The sequence below is a fragment of the Pleurodeles waltl genome, chromosome 6 (assembly GCF_031143425.1).
Source record: "Pleurodeles waltl isolate 20211129_DDA chromosome 6, aPleWal1.hap1.20221129, whole genome shotgun sequence".
In the NCBI taxonomy this organism is placed as follows: Eukaryota; Metazoa; Chordata; class Amphibia; order Caudata; family Salamandridae; genus Pleurodeles; species Pleurodeles waltl.
The window spans coordinates 385,393,104-385,408,465 of NC_090445.1; the positions used below are offsets into that span (position 1 = coordinate 385,393,104).

Here is a 15,362-nt window from a genome sequence, read left to right on the forward strand (position 1 = left end):
CACCACTCACCATAAACTTCCTTTTCTCATGCTCTCTGTTCAAATGATACAACTTATCTTGTACTTAAAGTGAAAGTGAATGCAGGCAGACTTGTTTGATAGATTTGGTGACCTTGATTGGTTGGGGTGGATAAAGAAGTGAACCTGGTGTCTCAAGAAGTAGAATCAGGATGGGGATGAGGAAAAGAGAAATTGAGCATGGACCACAATCACAGGTTAGAGAAATACGTGTCATGAATGAAATCATTTTAAAAAGTTGACTTCTAGCAGGCATTATTTTTCAAAATTGCAGACAAATTAAAAATGAATTTTGTATTGGAGGAACAATCACAGCACACAAGAGGTACAATCTACTTTAGAGGAATAGCATATTTGGCTAAGGCCTTTGTGTGATGATGCTATCCTTTTGCCATTTATATGAGTTATATTTTATTCAATTTGGTTGATCAACATTTTTTGCAGCTCTTCAATTTATGGCTATTCATGCGACTATACTGTTTTTATTATTCTTGTTATTTAGCAAATTTCTTTTTGAATACACTGATGTGAATGCATAGTTCACAAGTCAGCACATCATAATGCAGTGAAACGAATCGTCCCGAAGGCGATGTGATCCTAGGGACCCGGAGGAGTTAGACAGGAAGATTCTGAATAGAAGTAAATAATCTTTAGCAAGCGCCATCTTTAATCTGAGTTTAATTTTTCCTTTCATTGAAATGATTTAAAAAAGATAATGCAGTTGCTCCAGGTGAGGCTCGAACTCACAACCTCGGCATGGCTCAGTGCAAGTACTGCTGTATAAGTACCGCGCGCTAACCGATTGCGCCACTGGAGCTCACACATACACCATGAGTCCAACTGCGCCACCTAGAGGTGACTTCGTAGACGACAGGATCGTCATCAACATACCGTATGCAAGATCAGCTCACATGCAAACATGTTACCCTGATTACTACAATTACAGTGGAACCGGAAAAGATTCTATAATTGTCCTGTAACATAAAATTCAGTCTTTTGAAAACCACATTCAATTATATCTCGTCAGTTCCGACAAAGTCTAGGGGAATCTAATTGTTATGTCTCATAAGCACAAAGGAGGAATTTAGCCAGAAAATGATATGTTGGACCCAAGTTGGGGGAAGGTGGGTAGTTGGATATCTTACTTCATCTGTTTTCATTTTAGCTACAGACTAGTGTCAACAGAGTACCTCGTGTGTACAAATGCTTTAAATCCTGTTACAGGGTGGATGAAGTGGGTGAGTGGTTAAGGTGGCGGACTGCCCATACAGTGTGCTCTGCATGTGTGGATACAAATCCCACCATCGTCAAAGTCCGATCATGTTGGTTTTTGAAGGTCAGCACTGCTCCCAGTATAATTACGCTCTCTTTCGAGACACATCCAGAAATCGTTAGATGATCCCATCTGGCTAATCCATTGTAGCAAATACATTAAATAAAATAGAGGGTGTTGTGTTTATTAGAAAGTTAGTCTTTCATGGAGAGCCCAGAAGAATGTCTTTCCTTCAAGCATGGCCTTCTACTTAGTTTGGATATCTGGAAGGAATAGAAAGCAGCTCTTACTACTAAAGTGTCAGCTGTTTGAAGAGCCATTTATTTATGTCTGCCCTGCACTGACATATCCCTTCTGATGAGTAGTTTCCTGTAAATGTCTCAGATTGCAGAGATACTAACTACTGATATCCATATCCTGAGTAATGTGAGTTCTTTAATATTCTCCTAAGAATATAGAGTTTTGCCACCTTCCACGAAAAGTGCCTTAAGAATGTAGTTTAATTTGTGCCTATATGTTGACATTCATAAGTACATAGGTTTCCACTCATACTCTGAAACTCACAGCTGGCCACATTCTGCCTTAAGACTACATATGGCACTCTGAGATATGGAAATCCTCCGGCTTTGTAGCTCAGTGGCAAAGCACGGATTTTTTGGAACCAGGGGACACGAGTTCAATCCTCATCAGGATCTTCTGTTTATCTTTTAAATCTTAACTCTTTTCAAGTTATTTCACCTAGGAATCACACCTCGTTTTAAGCTTGCTTATTGTCAACGTTCCCTTTTCTGCTTTTATCTTAGCAAGAAGACTTGAATAATACCAGAGAACTACGACTCATTCGTCTCCCCTTCCATTGCCTGACAAACGCCTGACAAACGCTGTTCTCACCCTGCTAGGCAAAACCAGATAATAACTCAATGTTTACCGTCCCTTGGAAAGGTTGAGCGAGTATCTGACCTCTCTTTCTGCTCAATCTGCTTCCACATAACGAGCGTTATAGGGCTCGAGCAGTGGCACCTTGGAGATTTTAATTTCTTTCCTCTCAAAACACTATAGCTCCCAGATACCTCGGCTCTCAGGAAAATGAGGTGAATCCTCAAAACCCCAGCCACCACTCACCATAAACTTCCTTTTCTCATGCTCTCTGTTCAAATGATACAACTTATCTTGTACTTAAAGTGAAAGTGAATGCAGGCAGACTTGTTTGATAGATTTGGTGACCTTGATTGGTTGGGGTGGATAAAGAAGTGAACCTGGTGTCTCAAGAAGTAGAATCAGGATGGGGATGAGGAAAAGAGAAATTGAGCATGGACCACAATCACAGGTTAGAGAAATACGTGTCATGAATGAAATCATTTAAAAAAGTTGACTTCTAGCAGGCATTATTTTTCAAAATTGCAGACAAATTAAAAATTAATTTTGTATTGGAGGAACAATCACAGCACACAAGAGGTACAATCTACTTTAGAGGAATAGCATATTTGGCTAAGGCCTTTGTGTGATGATGCTATCCTTTTGCCATTTATATGAGTTATATTTTATTCAATTTGGTTGATCAACATTTTTTGCAGCTCTTCAATTTATGGCTATTCATGCGACTATACTGTTTTTATTATTCTTGTTATTTAGCAAATTTCTTTTTGAATACACTGATGTGAATGCATAGTTCACAAGTCAGCACATCATAATGCAGTGAAACGAATCGTCCCGAAGGCGATGTGATCCTAGGGACCCGGAGGAGTCAGACAGGAAGATTCTGAATAGAAGTGAATAATCTTTAGCAAGCGCCATCTTTAATCTGAGTTTAATTTTTCCTTTCAGTGTAATGATTTAAAAAAGATAATGCAGTTGCTCGAGGTGAGGCTCGAACTCACAACCTCGGCATGGCTCAGTACAAGTATTGCTGTATAAGTACCGCGTGCTAATCGATTGCGCCACTGGAGCACACACATACAGCATGAGTCCAACTGCGTGACCTAGAGGTGACTTAATAGACGACAGGATCGTCATCAACATACCGTATGCAAGATCAGCTCACATGCAAACATGTTACCCTGATTACTACAATTACAGTGGAACCGGAAAAGATTCTATAATTGTCCTGTAACATAAAATTCAGTCTTTTGAAAACCACATTCAATTATATCTCGTCAGATCCGACAAAGTCTAGGGGAATCTAATTGTTATGTCTCATAAGCACAAAGGAGGAATTTAGCCAGAAAATGATATGTTGGACCCAAGTTGGGGGAAGGTGGGTAGTTGGATATCTTACTTCAACTGTTTTCATTTTAGCTACAGACTAGTGTCAACAGAGTACCTCGTGTGTACAAATGCTTTAAATCCTGTTACAGGGTGGATGAAGTGGTGAGTGGTTAAGGTGGCGGACTGCCCATACAGTGTGCTCTGCATGTGTGGATACAAATCCCACCATCGTCAAAGTCCGATCATGTTGGTTTTTGAAGGTCAGCACTGCTCCCAGTATAATTACGCTCTCTTTCGAGACACATCCAGAAATCGTTAGATGATCCCATCTGGCTAATCCATTGTAGCAAATACATTAAATAAAATAGAGGGTGTTGTGTTTATTAGAAAGTTAGTCTTTCATGGAGAGACCAGAAGAATGTCTTTCCTTCAAGCATGGCCTTCTACTTAGTTTGGATATCTGGAAGGAATAGAAAGCAGCTCTTACTACTAAAGTGTCAGCTGTTTGAAGAGCCATTTATTTATGTCTGCCCTGCAATGACATATCCCTTCTGATGAGCAGTTTCCTGTAAATGTCTCAGATTGCAGAGATACTAACTACTGATATCCATATCCTGAGTAATGTGAGTACTTTAATATTCTCCTAAGAATATAGAGTTTTGCCACCTTCCAAGAAAAGTGCCTTAAGAATGTAGTTTAATTTGTGCCTATATGTTGACATTCATAAGTACATAGGCTTCCACTCATACTCTGAAACTCACAGCTGGCCACATTCTGCCTTAAGACTACATATGGCACTCTGAGATCGGAAACGGTCTGGCTTTGTAGCTCAGTGGCAAAGCACTAATTTTTTGGAACCAGGGGACACGAGTTCAATCCTCATCAGGGTCTTCTGTTTATCTTTTAAATCTTAACTCTTTTCAAGTTATTTCACCTAGGAATCACACCTCGTTTTAAGCTTGCTTATTGTCAACGTTCCCTTTTCTACTTTTATCTTAGCAAGAAGACTTGAATAATACCAGAGAACTACGACTCATTCGTCTCCCCTTCCGATTGCCTGACAAACGCCTGACAAACGCTGTTCTCACCCTGCTAGGCAAAACCAGATAATAACTCAATGTTTACCGTCCCTTGGAAAGGTTGAGCGAGTATCTGACCTCTCTTTCTGCTCAATCTGCTTCCACATAACGAGCGTTATAGGGCTCGAGCAGTGGCACCTTGGAGATTTTAATTTATTTCCTCTCAAAACACTATAGCTCCCAGATACCTCGGCTCTCAGGAAAATGAGGTGAATCCTCAAAACACCAGCCACCACTCACCATAAACTTCCTTTTCTCATGCTCTCTGTTCAAATGATACAACTTATCTTGTACTTAAAGTGAAAGTGAATGCAGGCAGACTTGTTTGATTGATTTGGTGACCTTGATTGGTTGGGGTGGATAAAGAAGTGAACCTGGTGTCTCAAGAAGTAGAATCAGGATGGGGATGAGGAAAAGAGAAATTGAGCATGGACCACGATCACAGGTTAGAGAAATACGTGTCATGAATGAAATCATTTTAAAAAGTTGACTTCTAGCAGGCATTATTTTTCAAAATTGCAGACAAATTAAAAATGAATTTAGTATTGGAGGAACAATCACAGCACACAAGAGGTACAATCTACTTTAGAGGAATAGCATATTTGGCTAAGGCCTTTGTGTGATGATGCTATCCTTTTGCCATTTATATGAGTTATATTTTATTCAATTTGGTTGATCAACATTTTTTGCAGCTCTTCAATTTATGGCTATTCATGCGACTATACTGTTTTTATTATTCTTGTTATTTAGCAAATTTCTTTTTGAATACACTGATGTGAATGCATAGTTCACAAGTCAGCACATCATAATGCAGTGAAACGAATCGTCCCGAAGGCGATGTGATCCTAGGGACCCGGAGGAGTTAGACAGGAAGATTCTGAATAGAAGTAAATAATCTTTAGCAAGCGCCATCTTTAATCTGAGTTTAATTTTTCCTTTCATTGAAATGATTTAAAAAAGATAATGCAGTTGCTCCAGGTGAGGCTCGAACTCACATCCTCGGCATGGCTCAGTGCAAGTACTGCTGTATAAGTACCGCGCGCTAACCGATTGCGCCACTGGAGCTCACACATACACCATGAGTCCAACTGCGCCACCTAGAGGTGACTTAGTAGACGACAGGATCGTCATCAACATACCGTATGCAAGATCAGCTCACATGCAAACATGTTACCCTGATTACTACAATTACAGTGGAACCGGAAAAGATTCTATAATTGTCCTGTAACATAAAATTCAGTCTTTTGAAAACCACATTCAATTATATCTCGTCAGTTCCGACAAAGTCTAGAGGAATCTAATTGTTATGTCTCATAAGCACAAAGGAGGAATTTAGCCAGAAAATGATATGTTGGACCCAAGTTGGGGGAAGGTGGGTAGTTGGATATCTTACTTCAACTGTTTTAATTTTAGCTACAGACTAGTGTCATCAGAGTACCTCATGTGTACAAATGCTTTAAATCCTGTTACAGGGTGGATGAAGTGGGTGAGTGGTTAAGGTGGCGGACTGCCCATACAGTGTGCTCTGCATGTGTGGATACAAATCCCACCATCGTCAAAGTCCGATCATGTTGGTTTTTGAAGGTCAGCACTGCTCCCAGTATAATTACGCTCTCTTTCGAGACACATCCAGAAATCGTTAGATGATCCCATCTGGCTAATCCATTGTAAAAAATACATTAAATAAAATAGAGGGTGTTGTGTTTATTAGAAAGTTAGTCTTTCATGGAGAGCCCAGAAGAATGTCTTTCCTTCAAGCATGGCCTTCTACTTAGTTTGGATATCTGGAAGGAATAGAAAGCAGCTCTTACTACTAAAGTGTCAGCTGTTTGAAGAGCCATTCATTTATGTCTGCCCTGCACTGACATATCCCTTCTGATGAGCAGTTTCCTGTAAATGTCTCAGATTGCAGAGATACTAACTACTGATATCCATATCCTGAGTAATGTGAGTTCTTTAATATTCTCCTAAGAATATAGAGTTTTGCCACCTTCCACGAAAAGTGCCTTAAGAATGTAGTTTAATGTGTGCCTATATGTTGACATTCATAAGTACATAGGTTTCCACTCATACTCTGAAACTCACAGCTGGCCACATTCTGCCTTAAGACTACATATGGCACTCTGAGATATGGAAATCCTCCGGCTTTGTAGCTCAGTGGCAAAGCACGGATTTTTTGGAACCAGGGGACACGAGTTCAATCCTCATCAGGATCTTCTGTTTATCTTTTAAATCTTAACTCTTTTCAAGTTATTTCACCTAGGAACCACACCTCGTTTTAAGCTTGCTTATTGTCAACGTTCCCTTTTCTGCTTTTATCTTAGCAAGAAGACTTGAATAATACCAGAGAACTACGAATCATTCGTCTCCCCTTCCGATTGCCTGACAAACGCCTGACAAACGCTGTTCTCACCCTGCTAGGCAAAACCAGATAATAACTCAATGTTTACCGTCCCTTGGAAAGGTTGAGCGAGTATCTGACCTCTCTTTCTGCTCAATCTGCTTCCACATAACGAGCGTTATAGGGCTCGAGCAGTGGCACCTTGGAGATTTTAATTTCTTTCCTCTCAAAACACTATAGCTCCCAGATACCTCGGCTCTCAGGAAAATGAGGTGAATCCTCAAAACCCCAGCCACCACTCACCATAAACTTCCTTTTCTCATGCTCTCTGTTCAAATGATACAACTTATCTTGTACTTAAAGTGAAAGTGAATGCAGGCAGACTTGTTTGATAGATTTGGTGACCTTGATTGGTTGGGGTGGATAAAGAAGTGAACCTGGTGTCTCAAGAAGTTGAATCAGGATGGGGATGAGGAAAAGAGAAATTGAGCATGGACCACAATCACAGGTTAGAGAAATACGTGTCATGAATGAAATCATTTTAAAAAGTTGACTTCTAGCAGGCATTATTTTTCAAAATTGCAGACAAATTAAAAATGAATTTTGTATTGGAGGAACAATCACAGCACACAAGAGGTACAATCTACTTTAGAGGAATAGCATATTTGGCTAAGGCCTTTGTGTGATGATGCTATCCTTTTGCCATTTATATGAGTTATATTTTATTCAATTTGGTTGATCAACATTTTTTGCAGCTCTTCAATTTATGGCTATTCATGCGACTATACTGTTTTTATTATTTTTGTTATTTAGCAAATTTCTTTTTGAATACACTGATGTGAATGCATAGTTCACAAGTCAGCACATCATAATGCAGTGAAACGAATCGTCCCGAAGGCGATGTGATCCTAGGGACCCGGAGGAGTCAGACAGGAAGATTCTGAATAGAAGTGAATAATCTTTAGCAAGCGCCATCTTTAATCTGAGTTTAATTTTTCCTTTCAGTGTAATGATTTAAAAAAGATAATGCAGTTGCTCGAGGTGAGGCTCGAACTCACAACCTCGGCATGGCACAGTGCAAGTATTGCTGTATAAGTACCGCATGCTAATCGATTGCGCCACTGGAGCTCACACATACACCATGAGTCCAACTGCGCCACCTAGAGGTGACTTAGTAGACGACAGGATCGTCATCAACATACCGTATGCAAGATCAGCTCACATGCAAACATGTTACCCTGATTACTACAATTACAGTGGAACTGGAAAAGATTCTATAATTGTCCTGTAACATAAAATTCAGTCTTTTGAAAACCACATTCAATTATATCTCGTCAGTTCCGACAAAGTCTAGGGGAATCTAATTGTTATGTCTCATAAGCACAAAGGAGGAATTTAGCCAGAAAATGATATGTTGGACCCAAGTTGGGGGAAGGTGGGTAGTTGGATATCTTACTTCAACTGTTTTCATTTTAGCTACAGACTAGTGTCAACAGAGTACCTCGTGTGTACAAATGCTTTAAATCCTGTTACAGGGTGGATGAAGTGGGTGAGTGGTTAAGGTGGCGGACTGCCCATACAGTGTGCTCTGCATGTGTGGATACCAATCCCACCATCGTCAAAGTCGGATCATGTTGGTTTTTGAAGGTCAGCACTGCTCCCAGTATAATTACGCTCTCTTTCGAGACACATCCAGAAATCGTTAGATGATCCCATCTGGCTAATCCATTGTAGCAAATACATTAAATAAAATAGAGGGTGTTGTGTTTATTAGAAAGTTAGTCTTTCATGGAGAGCCCAGAAGAATGTCTTTCCTTCAAGCATGGCCTTCTACTTAGTTTGGATATCTGGAAGGAATAGAAAGCAGCTCTTACTACTAAAGTGTCAGCTGTTTGAAGAGCCATTTATTTATGTCTGCCCTGCACTGACATATCCCTTCTGATGAGTAGTTTCCTGTAAATGTCTCAGATTGCAGAGATACTAACTACTGATATCCATATCCTGAGTAATGTGAGTTCTTTAATATTCTCCTAAGAATATAGAGTTTTGCCACCTTCCACGAAAAGTGCCTTAAGAATGTAGTTTAATGTGTGCCTATATGTTGACATTCATAAGTACATAGGTTTCCACTCATACTCTGAAACTCACAGCTGGCCACATTCTGCCTTAAGACTACATATGGCACTCTGAGATATGGAAATCCTCCGGCTTTGTAGCTCAGTGGCAAAGCACGGATTTTTTGGAACCAGGGGACACGAGTTCAATCCTCATCAGGATCTTCTGTTTATCTTTTAAATCTTAACTCTTTTCAAGTTATTTCACCTAGGAATCACACCTCGTTTTAAGCTTGCTTATTGTCAACGTTCCCTTTTCTGCTTTTATCTTAGCAAGAAGACTTGAATAATACCAGAGAACTACGACTCATTCGTCTCCCCTTCCATTGCCTGACAAACGCCTGACAAACGCTGTTCTCACCCTGCAAGGCAAAACCAGATAATAACTCAATGTTTACCGTCCCTTGGAAAGGTTGAGCGAGTATCTGACCTCTCTTTCTGCTCAATCTGCTTCCACATAACGAGCGTTATAGGGCTCGAGCAGTGGCACCTTGGAGATTTTAATTTCTTTCCTCTCAAAACACTATAGCTCCCAGATACCTCGGCTCTCAGGAAAATGAGGTGAATCCTCAAAACCCCAGCCACCACTCACCATAAACTTCCTTTTCTCATGCTCTCTGTTCAAATGATACAACTTATCTTGTACTTAAAGTGAAAGTGAATGCAGGCAGACTTGTTTGATAGATTTGGTGACCTTGATTGGTTGGGGTGGATAAAGAAGTGAACCTGGTGTCTCAAGAAGTAGAATCAGGATGGGGATGAGGAAAAGAGAAATTGAGCATGGACCACAATCACAGGTTAGAGAAATACGTGTCATGAATGAAATCATTTTAAAAAGTTGACTTCTAGCAGGCATTATTTTTCAAAATTGCAGACAAATTAAAAATGAATTTTGTATTGGAGGAACAATCACAGCACACAAGAGGTACAATCTACTTTAGAGGAATAGCATATTTGGCTAAGGCCTTTGTGTGATGATGCTATCCTTTTGCCATTTATATGAGTTATATTTTATTCAATTTGGTTGATCAACATTTTTTGCAGCTCTTCAATTTATGGCTATTCATGCGACTATACTGTTTTTATTATTCTTGTTATTTAGCAAATTTATTTTTGAATACACTGATGTGAATGCATAGTTCACAAGTCAGCACATCATAATGCAGTGAAACGAATCGTCCCGAAGGTGATGTGATCCTAGGGACCCGGAGGAGTTAGACAGGAAGATTCTGAATAGAAGTAAATAATCTTTAGCAAGCGCCATCTTTAATCTGAGTTTAATTTTTCCTTTCATTGAAATGATTTAAAAAAGATAATGCAGTTGCTCCAGGTGAGGCTCGAACTCACATCCTCGGCATGGCTCAGTGCAAGTACTGCTGTATAAGTACCGCGCGCTAACCGATTGCGCCACTGGAGCTCACACATACACCATGAGTCCAACTGCGCCACCTAGAGGTGACTTAGTAGACGACAGGATCGTCATCAACATACCGTATGCAAGATCAGCTCACATGCAAAAATGTTACCCTGATTACTACAATTACAGTGGAACCGGAAAAGATTCTATAATTGTCCTGTAACATAAAATTCAGTCTTTTGAAAACCACATTCAATTATATCTCGTCAGTTCCGACAAAGTCTAGGGGAATCTAATTGTTATGTCTCATAAGCACAAAGGAGGAATTTAGCCAGAAAATGATATGTTGGACCCAAGTTGGGGGAAGGTGGGTAGTTGGATATCTTACTTCAACTGTTTTCATTTTAGCTACAGACTAGTGTCAACAGAGTACCTCGTGTGTACAAATGCTTTAAATCATGTTACAGGGTGGATGAAGTGGGTGAGTGGTTAAGGTGGCGGACTGCCCATACAGTGTGCTCTGCATGTGTGGATACAAATCCCACCATCGTCAAAGTCCGATCATGTTGGTTTTTGAAGGTCAGCACTGCTCCCAGTATAATTACGCTCTCTTTCGAGACACATCCAGAAATCGTTAGATGATCCCATCTGGCTAATCCATTGTAGCAAATACATTAAATAAAATAGAGGGTGTTGTGTTTATTAGAAAGTTAGTCTTTCATGGAGAGACCAGAAGAATGTCTTTCCTTCAAGCATGGCCTTCTACTTAGTTTGGATATCTGGAAGGAATAGAAAGCAGCTCTTACTACTAAAGTGTCAGCTGTTTGAAGAGCCATTTATTTATGTCTGCCCTGCAATGACATATCCCTTCTGATGAGCAGTTTCCTGTAAATGTCTCAGATTGCAGAGATACTAACTACTGATATCCATATCCTGAGTAATGTGAGTACTTTAATATTCTCCTAAGAATATAGAGTTTTGCCACCTTCCACGAAAAGTGCCTTAAGAATGTAGTTTAATGTGTGCCTATATGTTGACATTCATAAGTACATAGGTTTCCACTCATACTCTGAAACTCACAGCTGGCGACATTCTGCCTTAAGACTACATATGGCACTCTGAGATCGGAAACCGTCTGGCTTTGTAGCTCAGTGGCAAAGCACTAATTTTTTGGAACCAGGGGACACGAGTTCAATCCTCATCAGGGTCTTCTGTTTATCTTTTAAATCTTAACTCTTTTCAAGTTATTTCACCTAGGAATCACACCTCGTTTTAAGCTTGCTTATTGTCAACGTTCCCTTTTCTACTTTTATCTTAGCAAGAAGACTTGAATAATACCAGAGAACTACGACTCATTCGTCTCCCCTTCCGATTGCCTGACAAACGCCTGACAAACGCTGTTCTCACCCTGCTAGGCAAAACCAGAGAATAACTCAATGTTTACCGTCCCTTGGAAAGGTTGAGCGAGTATCTGACCTCTCTTTCTGCTCAATCTGCTTCCACATAACGAGCGTTATAGGGCTCGAGCAGTGGCACCTTGGAGATTTTAATTTATTTCCTCTCAAAACACTATAGCTCCCAGATACCTCGGCTCTCAGGAAAATGAGGTGAATCCTCAAAACCCCAGCCACCACTCACCATAAACTTCCTTTTCTCATGCTCTCTGTTCAAATGATACAACTTATCTTGTACTTAAAGTGAAAGTGAATGCAGGCAGACTTGTTTGATAGATTTGGTGACCTTGATTGGTTGGGGTGGATAAAGAAGTGAACCTGGTGTCTCAAGAAGTAGAATCAGGATGGGGATGAGGAAAAGAGAAATTGAGCATGGACCACGATCACAGGTTAGAGAAATACGTGTCATGAATGAAATCATTTTAAAAAGTTGACTTCTAGCAGGCATTATTTTTCAAAATTGCAGACAAATTAAAAATGAATTTAGTATTGGAGGAACAATCACAGCACACAAGAGGTACAATCTACTTTAGAGGAATAGCATATTTGGCTAAGGCCTTTGTGTGATGATGCTATCCTTTTGCCATTTATATGAGTTATATTTTATTCAATTTGGTTGATCAACATTTTTTGCAGCTCTTCAATTTATGGCTATTCATGCGACTATACTGTTTTTATTATTCTTGTTATTTAGCAAATTTCTTTTTGAATACACTGATGTGAATGCATAGTTCACAAGTCAGCACATCATAATGCAGTGAAACGAATCGTCCCGAAGGCGATGTGATCCTAGGGACCCGGAGGAGTTAGACAGGAAGATTCTGAATAGAAGTAAATAATCTTTAGCAAGCGCCATCTTTAATCTGAGTTTAATTTTTCCTTTCATTGAAATGATTTAAAAAAGAAAATGCAGTTGCTCCAGGTGAGGCTCGAACTCACAACCTCGGCATGGCTCAGTGCAAGTACTGCTGTATAAGTACCGCGCGCTAACCGATTGCGCCACTGGAGCTCACACATACACCATGAGTCCAACTGCGCCACCTAGAGGTGACTTAGTAGACGACAGGATCGTCATCAACATACCGTATGCAAGATCAGCTCACATGCAAACATGTTACCCTGATTACTACAATTACAGTGGAACCGGAAAAGATTCTATAATTGTCCTGTAACATAAAATTCAGTCTTTTGAAAACCACATTCAATTATATCTCGTCAGTTCCGACAAAGTCTAGGGGAATCTAATTGTTATGTCTCATAAGCACAAAGGAGGAATTTAGCCAGAAAATGATATGTTGGACCCAAGTTGGGGGAAGGTGGGTAGTTGGATATCTTACTTCAACTGTTTTCATTTTAGCTACAGACTAGTGTCAACAGAGTACCTCGTGTGTACAAATGCTTTAAATCCTGTTACAGGGTGGATGAAGTGGGTGAGTGGTTAAGGTGGCGGACTGCCCATACAGTGTGCTCTGCATGTGTGGATACAAATCCCACCATCGTCAAAGTCCGATCATGTTGGTTTTTGAAGGTCAGCACTGCTCCCAGTATAATTACGCTCTCTTTCGAGACACATCCAGAAATCGTTAGATGATCCCATCTGGCTAATCCATTGTAGCAAATACATTAAATAAAATAGAGGGTGTTGTGTTTATTAGAAAGTTAGTCTTTCATGGAGAGCCCAGAAGAATGTCTTTCCTTCAAGCATGGCCTTCTACTTAGTTTGGATATCTGGAAGGAATAGAAAGCAGCTCTTACTACTAAAGTGTCAGCTGTTTGAAGAGCCATTTATTTATGTCTGCCCTGCACTGACATATCCCTTCTGATGAGTAGTTTCCTGTAAATGTCTCAGATTGCAGAGATACTAACTACTGATATCCATATCCTGAGTAATGTGAGTTCTTTAATATTCTCCTAAGAATATAGAGTTTTGCCACCTTCCACGAAAAGTGCCTTAAGAATGTAGTTTAATGTGTGCCTATATGTTGACATTCATAAGTACATAGGTTTCCACTCATACTCTGAAACTCACAGCTGGCCACATTCTGCCTTAAGACTACATATGGCACTCTGAGATATGGAAATCCTCCGGCTTTGTAGCTCAGTGGCAAAGCACGGATTTTTTGGAACCAGGGGACACGAGTTCAATCCTCATCAGGATCTTCTGTTTATCTTTTAAATCTTAACTCTTTTCAAGTTATTTCACCTAGGAATCACACCTCGTTTTAAGCTTGCTTATTGTCAACGTTCCCTTTTCTGCTTTTATCTTAGCAAGAAGACTTGAATAATACCAGAGAACTACGACTCATTCGTCTCCCCTTCCATTGCCTGACAAACGCCTGACAAACGCTGTTCTCACCCTGCTAGGCAAAACCAGATAATAACTCAATGTTTACCGTCCCTTGGAAAGGTTGAGCGAGTATCTGACCTCTCTTTCTGCTCAATCTGCTTCCACATAACGAGCGTTATAGGGCTCGAGCAGTGGCACCTTGGAGATTTTAATTTCTTTCCTCTCAAAACACTATAGCTCCCAGATACCTCGGCTCTCAGGAAAATGAGGTGAATCCTCAAAACCCCAGCCACCACTCACCATAAACTTCCTTTTCTCATGCTCTCTGTTCAAATGATACAACTTATCTTGTACTTAAAGTGAAAGTGAATGCAGGCAGACTTGTTTGATAGATTTGGTGACCTTGATTGGTTGGGGTGGATAAAGAAGTGAACCTGGTGTCTCAAGAAGTAGAATCAGGATGGGGATGAGGAAAAGAGAAATTGAGCATGGACCACAATCACAGGTTAGAGAAATACGTGTCATGAATGAAATCATTTAAAAAAGTTGACTTCTAGCAGGCATTATTTTTCAAAATTGCAGACAAATTAAAAATGAATTTTGTATTGGAGGAACAATCACAGCACACAAGAGGTACAATCTACTTTAGAGGAATAGCATATTTGGCTAAGGCCTTTGTGTGATGATGCTATCCTTTTGCCATTTATATGAGTTATATTTTATTCAATTTGGTTGATCAACATTTTTTGCAGCTCTTCAATTTATGGCTATTCATGCGACTATACTGTTTTTATTATTCTTGTTATTTAGCAAATTTCTTTTTGAATACACTGATGTGAATGCATAGTTCACAAGTCAGCACATCATAATGCAGTGAAACGAATCGTCCCGAAGGCGATGTGATCCTAGGGACCCGGAGGAGTCAGACAGGAAGATTCTGAATAGAAGTGAATAATCTTTAGCAAGCGCCATCTTTAATCTGAGTTTAATTTTTCCTTTCAGTGTAATGATTTAAAAAAGATAATGCAGTTGCTCGAGGTGAGGCTCGAACTCACAACCTCGGCATGGCTCAGTGCAAGTATTGCTGTATAAGTACTGCGTGCTAATCGATTGCGCCACTGGAGCTCACACATACACCATGAGTCCAACTGCGTGACCTAGAGGTGACTTAATAGACGACAGGATCGTCATCAACATACCGTATGCAAGATCAGCTCACATGCAAACATGTTAC

General features: G+C 40.0%; 4 non-coding genes across 4 annotated transcripts; all 4 read right to left on the reverse strand.

Annotated features, from left to right (window-relative positions):
- Positions 1-740: 740 nt before the first annotated feature.
- Positions 741-835, reverse strand: TRNAI-UAU (transfer RNA isoleucine (anticodon UAU)). Its single transcript has 2 exons — positions 798-835; positions 741-776 (listed from the first exon to the last, which is right to left on the reverse strand). It is a non-coding gene; the product is annotated as a tRNA-Ile (tRNA).
- Positions 836-5,545: 4,710 nt separating this feature from the next.
- Positions 5,546-5,640, reverse strand: TRNAI-UAU (transfer RNA isoleucine (anticodon UAU)). Its single transcript has 2 exons — positions 5,603-5,640; positions 5,546-5,581 (listed from the first exon to the last, which is right to left on the reverse strand). It is a non-coding gene; the product is annotated as a tRNA-Ile (tRNA).
- Positions 5,641-10,352: 4,712 nt separating this feature from the next.
- On the reverse strand, positions 10,353-10,447 carry TRNAI-UAU (transfer RNA isoleucine (anticodon UAU)). The gene is made up of 2 exons: positions 10,410-10,447; positions 10,353-10,388 (listed from the first exon to the last, which is right to left on the reverse strand). It is a non-coding gene; the product is annotated as a tRNA-Ile (tRNA).
- Positions 10,448-12,755: 2,308 nt separating this feature from the next.
- On the reverse strand, positions 12,756-12,850 carry TRNAI-UAU (transfer RNA isoleucine (anticodon UAU)). The gene is made up of 2 exons: positions 12,813-12,850; positions 12,756-12,791 (listed from the first exon to the last, which is right to left on the reverse strand). It is a non-coding gene; the product is annotated as a tRNA-Ile (tRNA).
- Between the last annotated feature and the right edge of the window lie 2,512 nt (positions 12,851-15,362).